Here is an 18,618-nt window from a genome sequence, read left to right as displayed (position 1 = left end):
CAAGAGCTTTAAATGTGTTACACCATGTCTTTGTTAGCAATAATTCTTCAAGTTTTTTCTAGCTGTCTACTTTTTTTGAAATGCTGTGGAAGTGTAGTAACAGCAATAGTCGCACTTACTAAATCATGAATTTAACCTAAAATATTATTGAAAGAAAGTCTTAATTTTAACAAAATCTTTGTCTCCTTTTCTGTAGGCAGCTTTTGTTTAAAAGCATTTCAGAAAGGAAATACCTACACATTTATGAGAAATTAGATCTGTTTAAACTTCACTCTGCAAATGAAAGCTGTCTCCCGCTGGTTGTACATCCACTTAAAAAAGAAAAGAGGCCTTGAAATCTAGATGCGATCTAGATAATCTCAGAATTTGAGGTGAATCTGGAGGTTGAGTTCCTTCCTATCCATGTTATGTGATTAGTCTTTGTAAGTGAAATGAGTCTGCATCCCATTTGTTCACTTCTCAAAGTCAACCATGATTTCTGCTATGGGAGCAAGTTTTTGAATTTGCAATGAAGGCAAACAAAAGTTCTTGGTGTATGATAGACTCTGTCCATCCCCTTTTTGAAATAGAAGTTTTTATTCACCGAAAGTGTTCAAGATCTACCTGAACTTCTGCGGGTGGCATTTAAAAACAATGTACTCAAAACTGCAGTTAGCTTTCATTATTGTTAATTGCCTCCCACAGAAGTTCAAGTGGGTTTTGAATTGTGTGAAGAAGGTACAAGAATACCTGAAGTGTTCTGGTATTTAAAAAAAAAAAAAGATTGACAAATTGCATTTGTACATCGCGAGCCCTAGCATTTCTTCATCAATCATGTAGACTTGCTCTCTATTGTGCTTTTCAGAAACGGAACTTAGTTTTCAACTGTGAGTGTAATATTGCTTCATCATCTAAGACAATTCAGAATTCTTTCCTTTCAGAATAGTTTATTAGAATGATGGAAAACAGTCAATCACTTAGCATATTATGACTATGAATAGGGAAAAACTATTAATACTTGATGAAAATATTTCTGCAGTAGACCAAACAAAATTCTCTGCAAAGTGAAATAAAATGCATAATAGCTGAGCCTGCAAAGGAAATGCCCTGAACTCAGTATGCAATTGTCTTATTTCTAATAATTTGTTCAATTGTGTGATCACTATAGCAAATAATGTACATGGCAAACTTGAAAGCTCCATACATCATTTTTGCATGCAAAATATATGATCTGGTGGCCTTTTCCTTAATGTTTCTTGTAACTCCCTTGGCAAAATCATCAAAACTACCCAGTGCAGCTGTGGTCTACAGAGATTACAGGCACAAAAAGAGCGTGTCAACTTTCCCATAAACAAGGTATATTTTATAGCATTTCTAACATAACCATAAGGGTTGGTTGTAGGTTGAAACAGCACTAAAGTTAACATCAGTGCATTTTGTTTTCTATTATTGTCTACAGTGGTGGTAAGTTCATGGAGGATTGGTTTTATGGTAGAAAGAAATGAAAGTGTGAAAAACAACCACTGGACCAGTGTTATTTCATGTAAAAGGTGCAATTTTTAAGAGCTCTCTTGATATAGATAGACAAGTTGTTACTGTTAAGTTTAAAGGAAACAAGTAGAAGAGCACAAGGACACTAACTAGTAAGATAAAGTTGTACAAATCTACCTCATTTAAAAGTTTGAAGAGAAGAAATGCAAAAAGTTAGAGCAGAAAATACAATCTGACTCAGAAAGGTCCATATGTGGTGTCTTGGTTTCGGCAGGGATAGAGTTAATTTCCTTCCTGGTAGCTGGTACAGTGCTGTGTTTTGGATTTAGGGTGAGAACAATGTTGATAACACACCCATGTTTTAGTTGTTACTAAGTAGTGCTTACACTAGCCAAGGACTTTTCAGCTTCCCATGCTCTACCAACTGAGAAGGCTGGAGGTGCACAAGAAGCTGGGAGGGGGCACAGCCAGGACAGCTGATCCCAACTGGCCAAAGGGATATTCCATACCATGTGACGTCATGCTCAGCATATAAAGCTGGGGGAAGAAGAAGGAAGGGGGGGACGTTTGGAGTGATGGCGTTTGTCTTCCCAAGTAACCATTACGTGTGATGGAGCCCTGCTTTCCTGGAGATGGCTGAACACCTGCCTGCCGATGGGAAGTAGTGAATGAATTCCTTGGTTTGCTTTGCTTGCGTGCACAGCTTTTGCTTTACCTATTAAACTGTTTTTATCTCGACCCACAAGTTTTTCTCACTCTACTCTTCCAATTCACTCCCCCATCCCACCGGGGGGGGGGTGGGGGGGAGGAGTGAGCGAGCGGCTGTGTGGTACTCAGTTGCCGGCTGAGGTTAAACCACAACATGTGGGTGTCTGTGCAAACATGCCACTGCCCGGCGGCAAGAGGCTGGGAGGACTAGTCCCTGTTGCCATCAATGGAGTAACATCACACCTTGTGCAGTTTTCCTGCTCAGGAAAGGGCTTTTCATTTTCAGGCTAATAAACAACGCACCTTTCTCCAGGAGAATTCTTTCAGCCGTCAGCAAAGGCTCTCAATTTGCCAAGTGGGCTGACGATCTCGTGGCAGAAGCAAGTCAAGCAGCAGAGCAGGAACACAAAAGTGTCTTTGTGAAGCAGTCTGGTGACAGGTTTTGTACATATAAAGTCTGTAGCATGGATAAAAATTCAAATTCACTTGTAAAAAAACCATTATTTTCTCCTAGATTTAGTTTCCCCAGAGGGTCACCTCTTCCATGTCTTTTCTTTTTATTATTTAAGAATATCTAGTAGGAGACTGCCTTTAATCTTAAATTTCTTTTAATCTGATTTGTAGTCATTTTAGCCAAAATTTCTAGTGTAGCATATAAAACCTAAGGCTGTTTCATGATTGCATAGAGAATGCATTAGAAGAGGGTTAATAAAATGCCCAATATTTTTCAGACTTTGTGTCATTTACAGAAGACAAAAACTTTGGCAGCTATAATAGTGGAATGATTAAAGAGCTCTATAGCAAGCATATCAAATAATTGCTGATTTCACCATACTGAGAAAAGGGAAAAAAGAAATCACCATATTTAGGAGAAAAGCAGTAGGATTTATTGCTACCAAAACCAATGAGTCAGCATAAGCCTGCACAGATCTCTTGATCACATAACCCAGTGTTCCTGTAAGCAGATGTGTACTCCAAGGTCTGCATTTCTTCTCGTGATGCTGCTTCAAACTGCAAGTTCAACCTTTTTGTGAGATTGAATTTAGGTTTATATTACTAATTTGTTCACCGATTTTCTAGCCCACTCAAATGGCTTGGTTGCTAACTTGCCCCTCACCAATAGGCCAGGAGAACTGCTCATGTCTTCATACCAGCGACTGCCCAGGCAGCCTTTCTGCAAGAGTTGTGGGGAATTGACGGAGGATCTTCAGCATTCCTAATGATGTTTTATCAATATTTACCTGCACAAATTAGAAATGCCTGAGGACAGCCAGGCTGTGTGATGGATTTTGCTATAGGGTCTAAGCACAGGTCCTCACTTGTGTACATAGGGGATTTGAAGCTGTTCCGAAATAGTATGTGAAAACTGTTGGGGTTTGTTGTTTGGTGGGCTTATGTGTGGCTTTTTTTCTTTTTTTTTTCTTTTCCTATTTTTAGTGGTCACCGATGTCTGCAGTTATTTATTAACTCTGTAGAAGTTATTTGGAAAAGAAAAGTGAGAAAGGGCTAGAGTATCTCAAGGCAGGCTACTGCTTAGCCAGTGCTCAGGAGTTATTGAGGGACAGTGGTGGAATGATTTTTTCCTCCTCCTTTGCCAGTGGAAAATACCATTAAACTAAAAGTGGACAATTCCCACAAGAGAGAAAAGGAAGTTGTTTGGAAAAGGCTGATGGAGATGGAGGGATGTGTTATATCTATCTAGAGAAGCTAAACCAACTTGTAACCATCAAATGCACAAGTTTTTCATTCATTCCTGTAGAAGGCTTCATCTCTGCTCTTAAATTAGACAATAATTTTGTTTTGGATGGTTTTGTCATTAGGCTGTCAAATGAGCCAAGTGAAATAGCATTTGCTGTTACCTGTTCTGATTGCTTGCTGTGTTTTTTCTTTTCAGTCATTTTCTAATAAGTATAAATTTTGAAGAGAAGGCAATCTCTGACTCGATACAGATGTATTTTTAGACACACTCACCTTGAAATTGGTTATTTGGTCTGTGCTCCCTTCTGCTAAGGAAGGCTCTGATACAGCTACATACGATCTGTGACTGTGGACACGTGTTCTCAATGATCCCTTTATCCCCTGGAGGCCCATGACACTGATTCCTGCTAAGCCAAGCTTGGCCAGAATTCACTTTAGTCTCTGCTCATCAGTTAACCTATTCACCAGAGCCGTTTGAGTAGCCTCATGTGGGAAGTCAGCCCATTACCTGTACAGGGAAATAATCATTGCGGTAAAGCAGTGGCTGCTGGAAAGTAGGAAATTGTTCTCTTGCATGGACTTCTCTCTGATCAAAGACATCTCCAGTTTTAAGCAGCAATTTGTACTTTAATGCTTTGTTTGGTGAGCATATCACCATTAACTTGTGTAAACACGCATGAAAGTCAAGAGATCTTTCTTTTTAAGTTGTATCACATGCTGCAGTATCATGGAGAAGGTTATTGCTGAAGGAAATGGAAGGTGTTCGCCAGTCCATAAATAAACCAGGTACTCCTGACTTTCAGTGCTATTTTAATACTATCTAAACAAGAAAAAAAAAATGTTTAAGATATATTTGTTAACATTGTAATTGTAATATCATGGTATAGAAATGAAAAATGGACAATTCAGTTTTTTCTCGTTATTTCTCAAAATCAGACAAATGTCTAGTTAAAAATGACAGATACTGTTAATCTGCAGTTCAGAAGACTATCCACTGAGGATGTCATAAACAATACAACAAATGCTTGAAACCCTTTTTTTGTTTTGTTTGAACACAATTATAGACAAAAATAAAAAGCAATTTTGCTATTTACTTCCTTAAGTATCAGTGGTAAAATCCTTGAAAATATAGCTCAGCTCTCAAACTAATGACAATGGTACAGTTCCTTTTTAAATAAGGCTAAACATTCATACATGGTTTCTTCATTTCAAACACCTTCATTTCAAAGGGAGTACTGCATCCAGCTCTGGAGCGCTTAGCACAGGAAAGGCACGGAACTTTTTGAGCAGTTCCAGAAGAGGGCCACGAAAATGATCAGGGGGATGGAACACCTCTGCTATGAAGAAAGGCTGAGAGAGTTGGGGTTGTTCAGCCTAGAGAAGAGAAGGCTTCGGGGAGACCTTATTGCAGCCTATCAGTACTTCAAGGGGGCTTATAAAAAAGATGGCAGCAAATGTTTTAGCAGGGCCTGTTGCAACAGGACAAGGGGGAATGGCTTTAAACTAAAGGGGGGTAGATTTAGACTAGATAGAAGGAAGACATTTTTTATGCTGAGGGTGGTGAAGCACTGGCACAGGTTGCCCAGAGAGGTGGTGGATGCCCCATCCCTGGAAACATTCAAGGTCAGGCTGGACGGGGCTCTGAGCAACCTGATCTAGTTGAAGATGTCCCTGCCCACAGCAGGGGGGGTTGGACTAGATGACCTTTAAAGGTCCCTTCCAACCCAAACTAGTCTATGATTCTATGACCTTATTTTAATAGAATTATTATTGTCTCACAGTATTTTTCTCTTCCTGAAAATAAATACGTGTTATGGAAACAGACATATTTAACTTGAGTAAAGATCCTGGACCCAGTCACTAGAAAGGTTCTCTGACATCAGCAATGCCGAGGTTTTACCATCCCCATTTGTGGGGGTACTTGCAAAAATGGAAAAGGACAATTGTGTCAAAATTTTATTTATTCTTTCTGCACATTTTTATGAAGATGCAATCAACTATGTGAGAAATAAATAATACATGCAACTTTTTTAACGTTTTAACATTTTACTTCACATTTATTGAGATTTCTAGAATTGTAAGAGAGAAATATGAACCAGGAGACCATTTTCACAGAAAGTCTTATCGCCCCACTCTTTTCTCTGTATTTGCACCATAGACCACTGTAGTAGGGGTCTGAAAACCAGGTGGTTAATGAAATTGAATTTAGGAGTGAATTTGCTCTGATGCTGAATGCCCTAAAATCTACATATTTGACTTTGGGGTGGAGAGGGTGGTCATAATGTTGTTAGGCCATGGTTGACGTTAAATTGTCATATTTTCTTCTCTGCACTTTTTAAAGGGGTCTTATATTCTTTTCCTTCTTTCCCATTTCTATCTTGTAGTAATACTTTATCTGTTTCATTAATAAGTTGCGGGATGTCACATTTATTACATTCTTTTCCATTTTCCCTGACTCCTTAATTTTATCTTTAAAAATGGGTGCAATGGGAGGACTTTCAGAGCCGGTAGATCTTCTTATGGTAAAACTGCTAACAATGTGTTGGCAGGGGCTAGTAACATTCAAAATACACAGGATTTTTAGCGGTTTGGGGTAGGTTTGCATCTAACGTGGGCTATTCAAGTGAACAGCACTCCATTTCCTCCTGCTGCTGGATGGCAATTTTGGGGGATGATCAGGAGATTCCCAGCTCCACATTTCCACAGGACTGCCAGAACAGTTAGACAAGGAATCAGTTTCATGTAACTTGGTTGGGTCTGAAATACTTGACATCAAATGTTGGATTTCTGGATTTTTCTCCAAACACAGCTCTTGGAGGTGGTTTCTGTTCTGAATTTTACTGTCCTGAATCCAGAGTCATTCGAGTGGCTGAGTGATGTCTTTAACATATTATTCCCCCAACTTCCCATCTTGAAGTTATTTCCAACTCGTCTGCAATACATGCAGTCCTGCTAAGCTGTTAAATAAGAAAGAAGCTGCAGAGCACTAAAAATATTTAAATTGCTGCCTTTTCAGATTCTCTTGCTGCTGTCTAATGGGCCTTCAAATGCGCCTTCATTGTTTCTCCAAGCACATTGTGCTGTGAGCCCTTGCAGATAGATTTCTTCTGCTTCCAGAGCTCATCTCTGTACCCTGCCTGAGATCAAAATGAATGCTTATTTCAAACTAATAAACAGGCTGTGTTTTCTGACAGACTGTATTCACTAGAGTAGTACCATAATGTATTTCTTTTGATGTGTTTGTTTCCCAAGTTGTCAATTAGCGGGAGAGAAAGTGTCACTCTCCCCACCATCTTTATTTCTGTGACCAGATCTTGTTTGGTACATCATTTGTCAAAATGTCAGCCATGGAAGTTTGCTGGTTTTTTTTTGTGTCTGAAAATATTCTTAAAAGATGTTCTTTCGTTATCTAGAGTACATTTAAACCAAATGCTTTTGAAGTAATGTTGTTAGGCTTTGGAAACTTCTGAAGTTGACAACAAAAAAAGACGACTGGGAAGTTCAAATTCTTTGGTTTCAACAATAATGTTTTTCTCCCTATTGTTAAAATATGTGACTTGGAATTAAAAAAAAAAAAAGTACTCCTGGTTTTCCTATTTTTCCACAGTGCTACATACAAACTTTTTATTTTTTTCTGTTTGCAGCTGTGGGGGTGCAGGGCTGTGCTGCTCCCCTTCTTGTGGCCTCAGGGATGGGGTTATCCAGCCACATCCCTCCCGGCTGCCCTGGGAGCCGTGAGCATGTAGGGTGCCCTCAGGATTTCAGGAGGCTCCACCTGGGCTGAACCTCCTCATCTCGCACATTTTACTGTGTCTATGCTCTTCCAGTAGAATGGCAATAAATGCTTTAATTGTGTCTGAAAGTTAAACCAAATAACCACTCAGTCACCTTGTACTAAAAGCTCATTTTATTCCATGGGTCCTGTTAAATATTTATAAGATACCTATAAAGTAAATAAGAATAAAAGCATGATACTTGCAATAAAGGGACTGAGGGACTAAAGTTCCTCAGCAGTATTTTCTCACTGTGTACCACAGTTCTCTCCGCTGTTTGGTTGCAGCGTGTTTGAAAATGGCTGCAGATTTGCTACAGCACAACCATATTTTCATTTACAGCAGATACTCAACATTATCTCCAGTGAGCATCTAAGCTGATGATGGTGTTCTCATACACATTTTGCGATAAGTGCATAGCTGCTATTTTTTACTTTTATGTGATAGTGAAACAAACTGAAGGGAGGTTTTTTTGGTACTTTATTCAAAAACTCAAAAATTTTTTAAAATTATATAATATCAAGCTATAGAAAATTAAGTATTTGTTTTGTCATCATTCTTGAAGATAATTACCAAAATAATAAGAATATACTATTTTAAGCCTTGCTACTATAGATGTACTGATTTATTAAATTTCGTGATTATTTAAAATTATCTCAAAAAAACACAGGAAGCACATTGCTTATAACCGTACATCTACACAGCTGAAGAGGTAGCTGGAAAGATACTTATGTGAATACAGGGCATATAGATAGCTGCAGGTTTTCTAAGCATAAATATCCATAAAAACAAATATGCACAATCTCTGAACATGTTAACTTCTTACAGAGTCACCATAGTATGAAAACAGTATTCTTCATAGATGCTGGAAAACACATTACAATATGTTATGTTTTTATTACATGCATTATATATTTAAAAAATAAAGCTGATATCTTTTGTCAAGTAATTAAATATTTTCTTGTTGACATAATCGGTTCTGCAAAATATGTAGATGCATGTCTCTGTGTGTAAATATCATAATAGACACATTTTGTATATGTATATGCTATACACAAATGTGAAAGCCACATTTCTAGCAGCTGAAAATATTTCCTCTCTGGGGTGTTGTTTCTACACAACAACAACAACAAAAAGAATATTATGATTCATTACCCAATATGTAAAGGAACTTTGAATCAATCTATGTTGGAAATACATAGCCTCAAAGTTTGAAGTTTTCAATGCATAGTCATTAAAAAAAAGCTTCTTTTAGTTTTGCTTCTACTTTATTTAAGGAAAAAATAATTGCCTTTTTGACCCATATATGTATCTGTATTCTCATAAATATGCTTTATGATATGGTGGAAAGTATATTCCCTATCTAATATCTATTAGTAATAAATAAAAAAATCTCATAGGAATTATCTAGCAGTAGGAAGAGAATTCCAGCTTTTGTGCTTCTCTTGCAAGGCAATATTAAATAGAAAGAAAGTGTGAATTACCTCTCCAGAGCTGTAATGGAAGACTCAATAAGAAATGCATTAAAATGCATTATGAGAGGCAAAAAGCCTGACCCAAAATTCTTCTCATAAGGTATTAATGAATGGTTCTATTTTCTAGGCACTGAGAGAGTATTTAAATAATCACTCTGGTCATGCATGTGGTGCTGCCAGTGAAAGCCTGCACTGGCTGATGGCAATATTCATTTTTTGAAAGTCATAAAGACATAAAAATGAAGAAATATCAAAAACTTAAGCTTGTTGGAAGACAGTATAACAGGGCATAAGATACATCCAGTAAGGGGAATGCTGATCTGAAAAATGTTGTCAGTATACAGATGAGAAACAACGAACTTTGAAAAACAATCAGAATAGTCCACTGCTAGAAAAGACATGGGTATCTTCTTCTGGGAGGTTTTTTCAGTGTAGTTCCAGAGGTTTCAGTGAAGCCCTACCTGGCTTACAACCTGTGAGAAAATCCAAGTCCAAAAAATGCTGAGAAAATGCAGAGCTATTTTTATTGATCCCATGAAAGACATGCATTTAGCTGGTCTTATATTCACGCCAGGGAAATTTAACTTGCTGAGGCTTTGGGGAATCACTTTTGGTGTATGTTTGCTGGCTTTTCCCACTGACTTTTCGGAACTCCTCTTTGCAGTGCCGGTCCTGAGCAGTGCCATGCCGCAGGGCTCTGCCTCCACCTCTGTCAGTGCAGGGAAGGAAAGGAAAACTATTTCCACAATACTCAGTCATTTACTATGGCAACAGGTATATAATGTTGTGTCAGCATAGTTGTGTAATACTTGTGTGGAGTAATAATACTGATATATTTGTATATCAGTGTGGGATATATGTGTGTGTATGTATATATATGCATAATATTTTTAAACTATTTGCAAATTAGTTTTTTAATGGAACCATCAAAACAAAATAAAATGCACTGAGACTTAGATTGTCTTATTAGTTTGAACTACGCAAATGTTTGTTTTCTTTCATGGACATAATATCCAGTGCTATAAATTATTCTAATATGTTGAATGTCTCTGTGCTGCAGTTTATTTTGGGGTTGGTTGGTTAATTATCCACGGTCAGAGGATCCACATCAGAATCATCTACATCTTTACTGGTTTGGCCACCTCATTCAAGAAAGAGCCGTATGTGACGCTCTGCAGCCGCCTCCTGGTGCACGTCATGGCAAGGGGATGCGCTGGTACCTCCAGCTCCCGTGGGCACCCGTCAAATGCATCTGCAATAAGTGACCCTCTGTGCAGGCTGGTCTGTCACCCTCCACGTACCAGCCAGGCTGTTGGTAGCAGCCCGCAGCCCTGCCAGCACTTGGCTGCGATGTAAAGGTACAGGAGATCCCCCTTATCAACATGCTTGTCCTGTCCGTTCCTGGGGCATGCACATAGTTGGGAGAAAAAGTATTAAGTAGCCTATTTTTCATCTTAGAGAATAAAGAAAAAAATCGGAGGTATTCTTCAAGATCCCTGTTATAAAACAATATACAGGGGCTCACAGCCTGGTTCACCTTAGCACATAACCTGTTTAAAATGGACCTGGCTAAATCATGTTTACAAGCCTATCTGCAGGTGTAAAAATCACTGGGTCAGGTAAAATATTTTAACTATGGATATTTTTATAACTGCAAATCAACATTCCTCACACTCGCATGCACTTTTTACAGCCTTCAGTTGTATAGGCTGTTTTTTCTGACTGAAATGTCACTCAGCACTACCATACTTGAACAATGTTAGTATACTTGATTCATATTTAAAGCACACTATAAAATATTGCCTGAGCACAGAGGTGTTGCCGCAGTGAAATAAGGCACATGAACTAGCAATCTCTTTGAGTTTTTGATGCACAATAGAACCAACATAAAGATGCTCAAAAAGGATGCAATTGAACTTTGCAGTCCTGGACTTTCCTGAGTCTCACCTCACTTACTTACCCTCTCAGCAGTATTATTTATCATGTATTTTTAGTTTCAATAAGATGATCCTTCTTTATGAACATCTTGGTAATGTCCTTCAGTTTAAAAAATAATTTAATTTCCGATTATTTTATTAAAATAATTTCTTTTTTGCTTTATTCGCTAGCTGCTGCCATGCAGAACATGCTGAGATGAAAAGAGCTTGCAAGAAGCTGAGCATCCTCAGGAACCCTGACAGTGAGGAACCAGCACAGCTTTCCTTGATGGCAAATAACCTCAACTTAATGCCGGCTCTATCACCATCATTCATTAATGTTACGGTTTCCTTGTGAACTTGCCACTCAATAGAGGGAAAATTAGGTTAATCTATGGAGAAATAGTTCTCAAAATGAACGAAACTGTTGGGTTATTTCAGTAGCAGAAGTTTTTCTCCATGTTCCTATTTCAAAGTTTGGAAACTTTGAAGTAAGTCTTTGCATGTTAATGCTGCATTAACAAAGAAATGCACAGGGAATAAATTGTCCTTGGGAGCGTTTCACAGGCTGATACGCATTCACGTAGGTGGGGGAAAAGGAAGATATGTACAACGAGAATGGTGGTATCTCCAGCTATATTCAGTGTATATTTGAAATGAAATATGTAACCTTGCCTGTAATAAACTTGGTGTCAAAATACACCATGAACCGAGTGTCTAGTAGGTAGTTTCATTTCACGTCATTTCATCCTTCCAGGTATCTTGCCCTTATGTGCAACTCTACTCTCTGATTTTCTGAGAGAACACTCCTAATGTGGAAGGATTCATGACTAATTTTATAATCAGCTTTTTATTGATTTCTATATGCACACTAGGTGAGAAAATATTTACTCTTCATTTAGGGTATGAAAGAAGTGGGGTGGGTTGTGTGATGAAAAAGGATATTTCAAAAGAAAAAGAAAAAAAAACCCAAACCTTTGTATGTGCGCCAAGTCTGCAAGTGCCATATGAATTATAAATCACTTAAATCTGTACAGTTTGAAACTATTTGGGGAAAAGGGGATTGATAACTGTTTACTAGTCCATGCATTATGAATACAGAAATTCAACTCTCTGTTCTGAATTCATCAATCTTCCTTCCTAATAAGGAAGATATTGTTACCTGCGTCTATCCTGAAGCAAGAAATCATTTAATGCAAGCACTTAAAACAAGGTAATTAATAGTTTAGAACATTCTAAATCATGCACTGCTGATATGAAAAAAATTCTGACCATGCCACAATTTTTAGCATGTTAATTTTTGATTTATGTTATTTTTTTTTAATTATTATTATTCATGTAACCACAGGTTCTTTTGAGTGATACTATTAACTTGGGAAGATTTGATGATATATTTGCAAGTATATATTTTCTGAAATGGAATATTTAAAATTTGTTAACTCAAGCTCTCTATAAGTGCTAGACACAGGTAGCTTAGGGTCGGTACCTACATCAAAAGTTAGGTGACTAAGTGACAAAACAAGTTGTGTGTTGCCTTACTCCAGCAGTTCTGTTTGATCAATAAAAGCTGTTTTTCCACCCAGGCCCTTGCTGCAACAGCCATCATCCAGTTACTTGTGTGGAGAAGCTTGCTTCAGCTTTGTACATAAAGGCTGCTGCAACCCAAAACAACCCACTTGTCGCTGCTTTCCCTCCTGCATCACCAGAAATCATCTGCATGATCACCGGGAGGCAGAAAAGAGAGACATAAGCAGGTGTAATTCTGAAAAAAGTGCCAATCAAATTGAACAGTATGTCATTGTTTTCTTTTTAGTTGTTATTCCTCATGTAGTCTATCTTGAAGTTTCTGAGGTTTCTGGAGCATCCTTACGGGTGTCTGTCACCTGGAGGGAGTAACCCACAAGCACAGGCGGTAGCAGGACACTTACTTCCTCTGCTTTTCCTGGAGAGAGCGATCCCTCTTGCCCCTGCCCAGCGTCCTGCCCGAGTGGGTTGATGTGCCGGTTGTGGTTGATCTCCGAGGGCGATGGGGGACTGGAGGAGGGAGGTGAATCCAGCAAGTGACCGTGAAGCAGGCTGGGCGAAGTCCATCATAGACAAGTTGACTTTTCAGACGTAATCTGGAATATCAATATTAGATTTAGTTGTGGGGATTTTTGGTTGTTTTTACAATACTGACTTTAATTTAAAACTGTACAAACATCCTACAGTATTATATCCCAGATCTCTATAATGGTTATATTCAAAAACAAAAGGACAAGCAAGTGACTAAAACGGTCCCTGTGAAAAAAACCCAGAAGTTATTCTCTCTCACCGAAAAGAATTCTATTTTGATTTATAGGGTGCAGTTACACAAGAGTTACGGGAGAAATGGGACGAGGATAACAAGAAGGGGGGTAGTTATCCAAGAGTTCCAAGGTAGGTAGCTGATCAAAGGTTAAGTACAAGAAAAGGAATTATTCTATTTAAGTTGAAGATAGGACACTGTAACCTAAATAGATGTTTAGCTTCAATTAAAACTTGGAAAAGGCTTTTGTGCTGTGGGTAAGTTCTCAAAGTCAGGCAAACTTTTTTTTTATTGCTTGAAACGTTATGTGGGAAGAGAGTGAGAGATTTAGCTATCACTGAAGGATGGGATATCTCAATTTTCATTTGAAAATGTTTCTAGTTATAAAAGGTAGAGGGCAGAACCAATTAGATCCATTTAAAATTGCAGTGTGTAGAAGTGGCATGAAAATTTTTCGTTTTCTAGAGTTAGAGATGGAATAGGTAGAATCTGTAAAAGCATTTTCTCAAGCCTGATGGCAGCACAGAGTGCTGAACAGAAGGTAAAGGCTGGCCATGAAAATGAGAAAAGGAGGAACTGAGGGAGAGAGTAGCTCAATTGTGAGAGGTATTTCATTAAAGGAGTCAGATGGAAACTTGTAGAGGAAGGAAGAGCTGCCTGGTATGAAAAATAACAAAACGTGCTTCCCGCTGCAATGGGAAATGAATCCGGGAATATTGCAGAGTAACAAATTAATCTGAGAGCTTGTATATGCAGTGCAGGAAGTTCTATTTTCATTCATTATTTAATACAAGGGAAATGTATAATTTTGAAACATCAGAAAAACCTTTGTCTGACACCCTGTTGTAAGAAAGTGTTTAGCTGTGGTTTAGCCTGTGGACGTTGGTGCTTCTGCCAACCCAAGGATGGGGCTGACTGGTGTATCCAAACATAAGGCATCTGCCGAAACCCTGTTTTGCTCTCTCGGTCGCTGCAGAAGGTGGGTGGGAGGGCAGAAGTGGAGGGAGCCAGGGGACCACGCAGTACCGGGGCTGAGGGGTGGGGAGTGGGGCTGCGAGGGACCACCAGGAATTGGAAGGAAGAGTTATCGGGGTGAAGCTGAGATGGCACGGGAGGAGGAGAGGGGAAAGCTCTCCCATTGCTTGCCAGCAAAGGGCCTCCGGTTAAAGTGGCCCACGGTTTGCTTTCCTTTTTTAAAAGAATGAATTGTCAGTAAGCGACAGAGAAAACATCCAACTCTGCAGCCCTAAGTCGTGGCTTTGAGGAATTCAGAGTTTGCTGCCATCCAAAGCCAACAGCCAGACAACCGTCTTAAGCTAAGAGGCAAAAAAAAAAGCAGTGCTGCAGGTGTGCACCCTTTCCTATACCACAGAGATAAGGCACAAGAAATGGAAAAAAAATGCACAGCTCAAGCAGTTTCTGAACTCACTGTGAGTTGCTAGAGAATGGGGGTTACTATTTCTCTTAGGATTTGCAAACATTGTTATAATGTTATTACCCAAGGAGATGTTATTTAGTGGTATTAACACAGGAGGAAAACCTTTCCCTTTACCTGGCTCTGATTAATCAACTTTAATCTCCAGTAATGCCTGGGTCAGCTAATGCTGGCCAAGTCCCTGGTCAGCATTGCTCATCCCCAGCAAGTGGCAATGAGGAGGGAGTGGAGCGCATTAATTCCAGCACAGTGGGTAACAGTGTCACGATTAAACAGCAAACCCAACTGTGTTTCCTAACAGGACAGATCCTCCCAGAGCTGTTTTTTCTGTCTGTTCTAATCCAAACGTCCCAGCACAAATGATAAGATATAGGCATTGGGATGTTGTGAGGAATTGTGTAGATCAAATAGGAGACAACAGAGAGGAGAAAAGAGATGTTGCAGCTGTTATTTTAAATAAATGTACTGAGTTGTGCAGTCTTTTCAGAGGAGGCAGAAAGTGTCATTACAGATAACATTTATTAAATATAGAATCACAGAATCATAGAATCATAGGATCATAGAATCATAGAATCATTGAGTTGGAAAAGACCTCTAAGATCATCGAGTCCAACCATCAAACCAACACCACCATGCCCACTAAACCATGTCCCTAAGCAGCACATCTACACGTCTTTTAAATACGTCCAGGGATGGGGACTCCACCACTTCCCTGGGCAGCCTGTTCCAACATTTAACCACTCTTTCGGTAAAGAAATTTTTCCTCACGTCCAATCTAAACCTCCCCTGGCGCAACTTGAGGCCATTTCCTCTCGTCCTATTGCTAGTTACTTGGGAGAAAAGACCAACACCCACCTCGCTACAACCTCCTTTCAGGGAGTTGTAGAGAGCGATGAGGTCTCCCCTCAGCCTCCTTTTCTCCAGGCTAAACAACCCCAGTTCCCTCAGCCGCTCCTCAGAAGACTTGTTCTCCAGACCCCTCACCAGCCTCGTTGCCCTTCTCTGGACACGCTCCAGCACCTCAATGTCCTTCTTGTAGTGAGGGGCCCAAAACTGAACACAGTATTTGAGGTGCGGCCTCACCAGGGCCGAGTACAGGGGCACGATCACTTCCCTCCTCCTGCTGGCCACACTATTTCTGATACAGGCCAGGATGCCATTGGCCTTCTTGGCCGCCTGGGCACACTGCCGGCTCATGTTCAGCCGGCTGTCGACCAACACCCCCAGGTCCTTTTCCGCCAGGCAGCTTTCCAGCCACTCTTCCCCAAGCCTGTAGCACTGCATGGGGTTGTTGTGGCCCAAGTGCAGGACCTGGCACTTGGCCTTGTTAAATCTCATATAGTTGGCCTCAGCCCATTGATGCAGCCTGTCCAGGTCCCTCTGCAGAGCTTTCCTACCCTCAAGCAGATCAACACTCCCGCCCAACTTGGTGTCGTCTGCAAACTTACTGAGGGTGCACTCGATCCCCTCGTCCAGATCATCGATAAAGATATTGAACAAGACCGGCCCCAGTACTGAGCCCTGGGGAACACCGCTCGTGACCGGCCGCCAACTGGATTGAACTCCATTCACCACAACTCTCTGGGCCCGGCCGTCCAGCCAGTTTTTGACCCAGCGCAGAGTCCACCTGTCTAAGCCGTGAGCCGCCAGCTTCTCGAGGAGAATGCTGTGGGAGACGGTGTCAAAGGCCTTACTGAAGTCCAGGTAGACCACATCCACAGCCTTTCCCTCATCCACTAGGCGGGATATATCTGACAGTGTAAATATTGTTAAGAAATGCTATTTATTTTCCAATGAATCTGTTAAAAATAATAACTAATAGAATTAAATATATTAGTGAAAGCAATAACAAAATGAATGAAGCAAAATGGCTGGGCATGAGAAAGAGCCCAACTCTCAAAATTCCATTTGCTGGCTTCATGTCAAACATTACAATCACAAGTCACAGTGTGTTACTCTCCGTTACATTCATATTCATGAGAAAATAACACAAGCCATCAAATTTCTGTAATTTTTAGGCAGCAGCTCTTCTGGATTCAAAACATCAGGTTGTACTCCTCAGTCCTAGACTTTTATCCAAATGTTAAAACCAGATATGAGGTTATTTTTTTAACCGGCTGTTTCAAAGTGAGTTGAACTGTCCTCATGACACCTTGTACAGGAACAGCCCCCAAATACAGGGAATTGGAAGGCTGTTTCATCAACTCCTGTACACATCTGATTTAATAGCAGCTCCCGTGGCTGTGTCCTGATGAGCCCTAGGTTTGGATATTTGGATCAACATAGAAGTTGAATATTTTCTATGTTACACAGCAGATCCTCTAGCTCAGCTCTTCCCATGCCAGCAAAGAAAGCCACAGACCTGGAGGGACTCATCTAGACCAGATTCTTTGCTCTCCTCCATCCCCATAGTATTTTTAAGAGGCAATTTATGGCAAATAATGTTTTTAACAAATAATACTTTTTGGCCAACCCGCATGAATGTCACTTTTATTTGCCTTTCCTGCACTGAGCGCTCAATGCAAATTGCTTCAATTTTTAAAAATAGCTGGAATATTTTACTATCAGCTGCTTTATGGCCTGACCCTGAATATAGGGTTTCTATCAGTGGGAGTAAATGGTGCACTACATCCGCCTGAAAGGCCTCTTGAGATTATTAAAAGGGAACCACTGGTCAGAGAGCATTTCTAAATTGCTTATTACATAATTATTATAATGTGCATAATGCCTCATATGCATTAAAAATTCAACTGAAATTACTCTGAATTTGAGAATAACCATATAGTAAGTAAAAACCCCCTTATTTTACATAATAGAATTTAAAATATTAATAATTTAAAGAATATATATAGTGTATGTGTGTAAGTGTATACACTTATACACGCACTTATGAATTATATATATGTAGCATATACCAAATGTGTATTCAAACACTTAACCTTTCCACATAGGATAATTTGAAGTGTTACGTCCCATTGGATCAATTTTTAAAGTTTCAATTTCAATTCATCATCATTCAAAAACTCATAACAATTCATATAATAATATATTCGTAATGCTAATAGCAGTGAAAACACCATCAAGCTTGACTTAATCCTCAGAACAATATGAGTTTAGTATTTTCAGCAAATGTAAAGCATAATGTACAAACTCTTCACTACTGGTGTAGCTTCTTACCAAAATTTCCTGGTTTAGCTAAAAAAAACCCAAAAAGTTCATCAACTAATAGTACAAAAAACCCCTTACATTTTTATAAAATAGAATTAAAATATTTGTCTTAGTGCCTATCACTGGAGTTAGGAGAGCTTTAAAACATATAACCATGCTAGTTTGCTCACCACCTCGAGATAAAAAAAATGTAAGGAAGGAAGGAAGAAGTCCTTGTGCCAAAGGGGAGGTAGAGGTGAGCTCCTTGTGCCGGAGCAGTGAAGACATTTGAAAACTTCACACCCTCCCCATGCTATCCCAAACGGTGAAATACCGCTCACTTGTCACAAGCCAGACCATGCTCCCGACGTGTTGCCAGATGTTGCCATCCAGCTGTTACTTCCAGGCTCCAAGGAAAAATCCAATTAACTGTGTGTGTATGTGGCAGCTTCATTAGAACAAGCACAGCCAAGTGTGACACAGTTTTGTCTTTTACATTAGTGGAATAGTAATTTCAGGGCCATCAATGCCTCTTTAGCACAATGATATCTGGTCCTGTTCAACAGAGATACTCCACCCCCAGACAGTCCTTCCACTCGCTCATTTATTTTGTACCCAAGAGAAGTCCTTCGGAGTAAGTGCATCATGTAGAAACCCTTTGGCATCACACTGAAGGCAAATGTGAGCTGATTCTTTATAATTTCCTTCC

The sequence above is a fragment of the Aptenodytes patagonicus genome, chromosome 6 (genome assembly GCF_965638725.1).
Source record: "Aptenodytes patagonicus chromosome 6, bAptPat1.pri.cur, whole genome shotgun sequence".
Lineage (NCBI taxonomy): Eukaryota > Metazoa > Chordata > Aves > Sphenisciformes > Spheniscidae > Aptenodytes > Aptenodytes patagonicus.
This window is presented reverse-complemented; position numbering follows the sequence as displayed.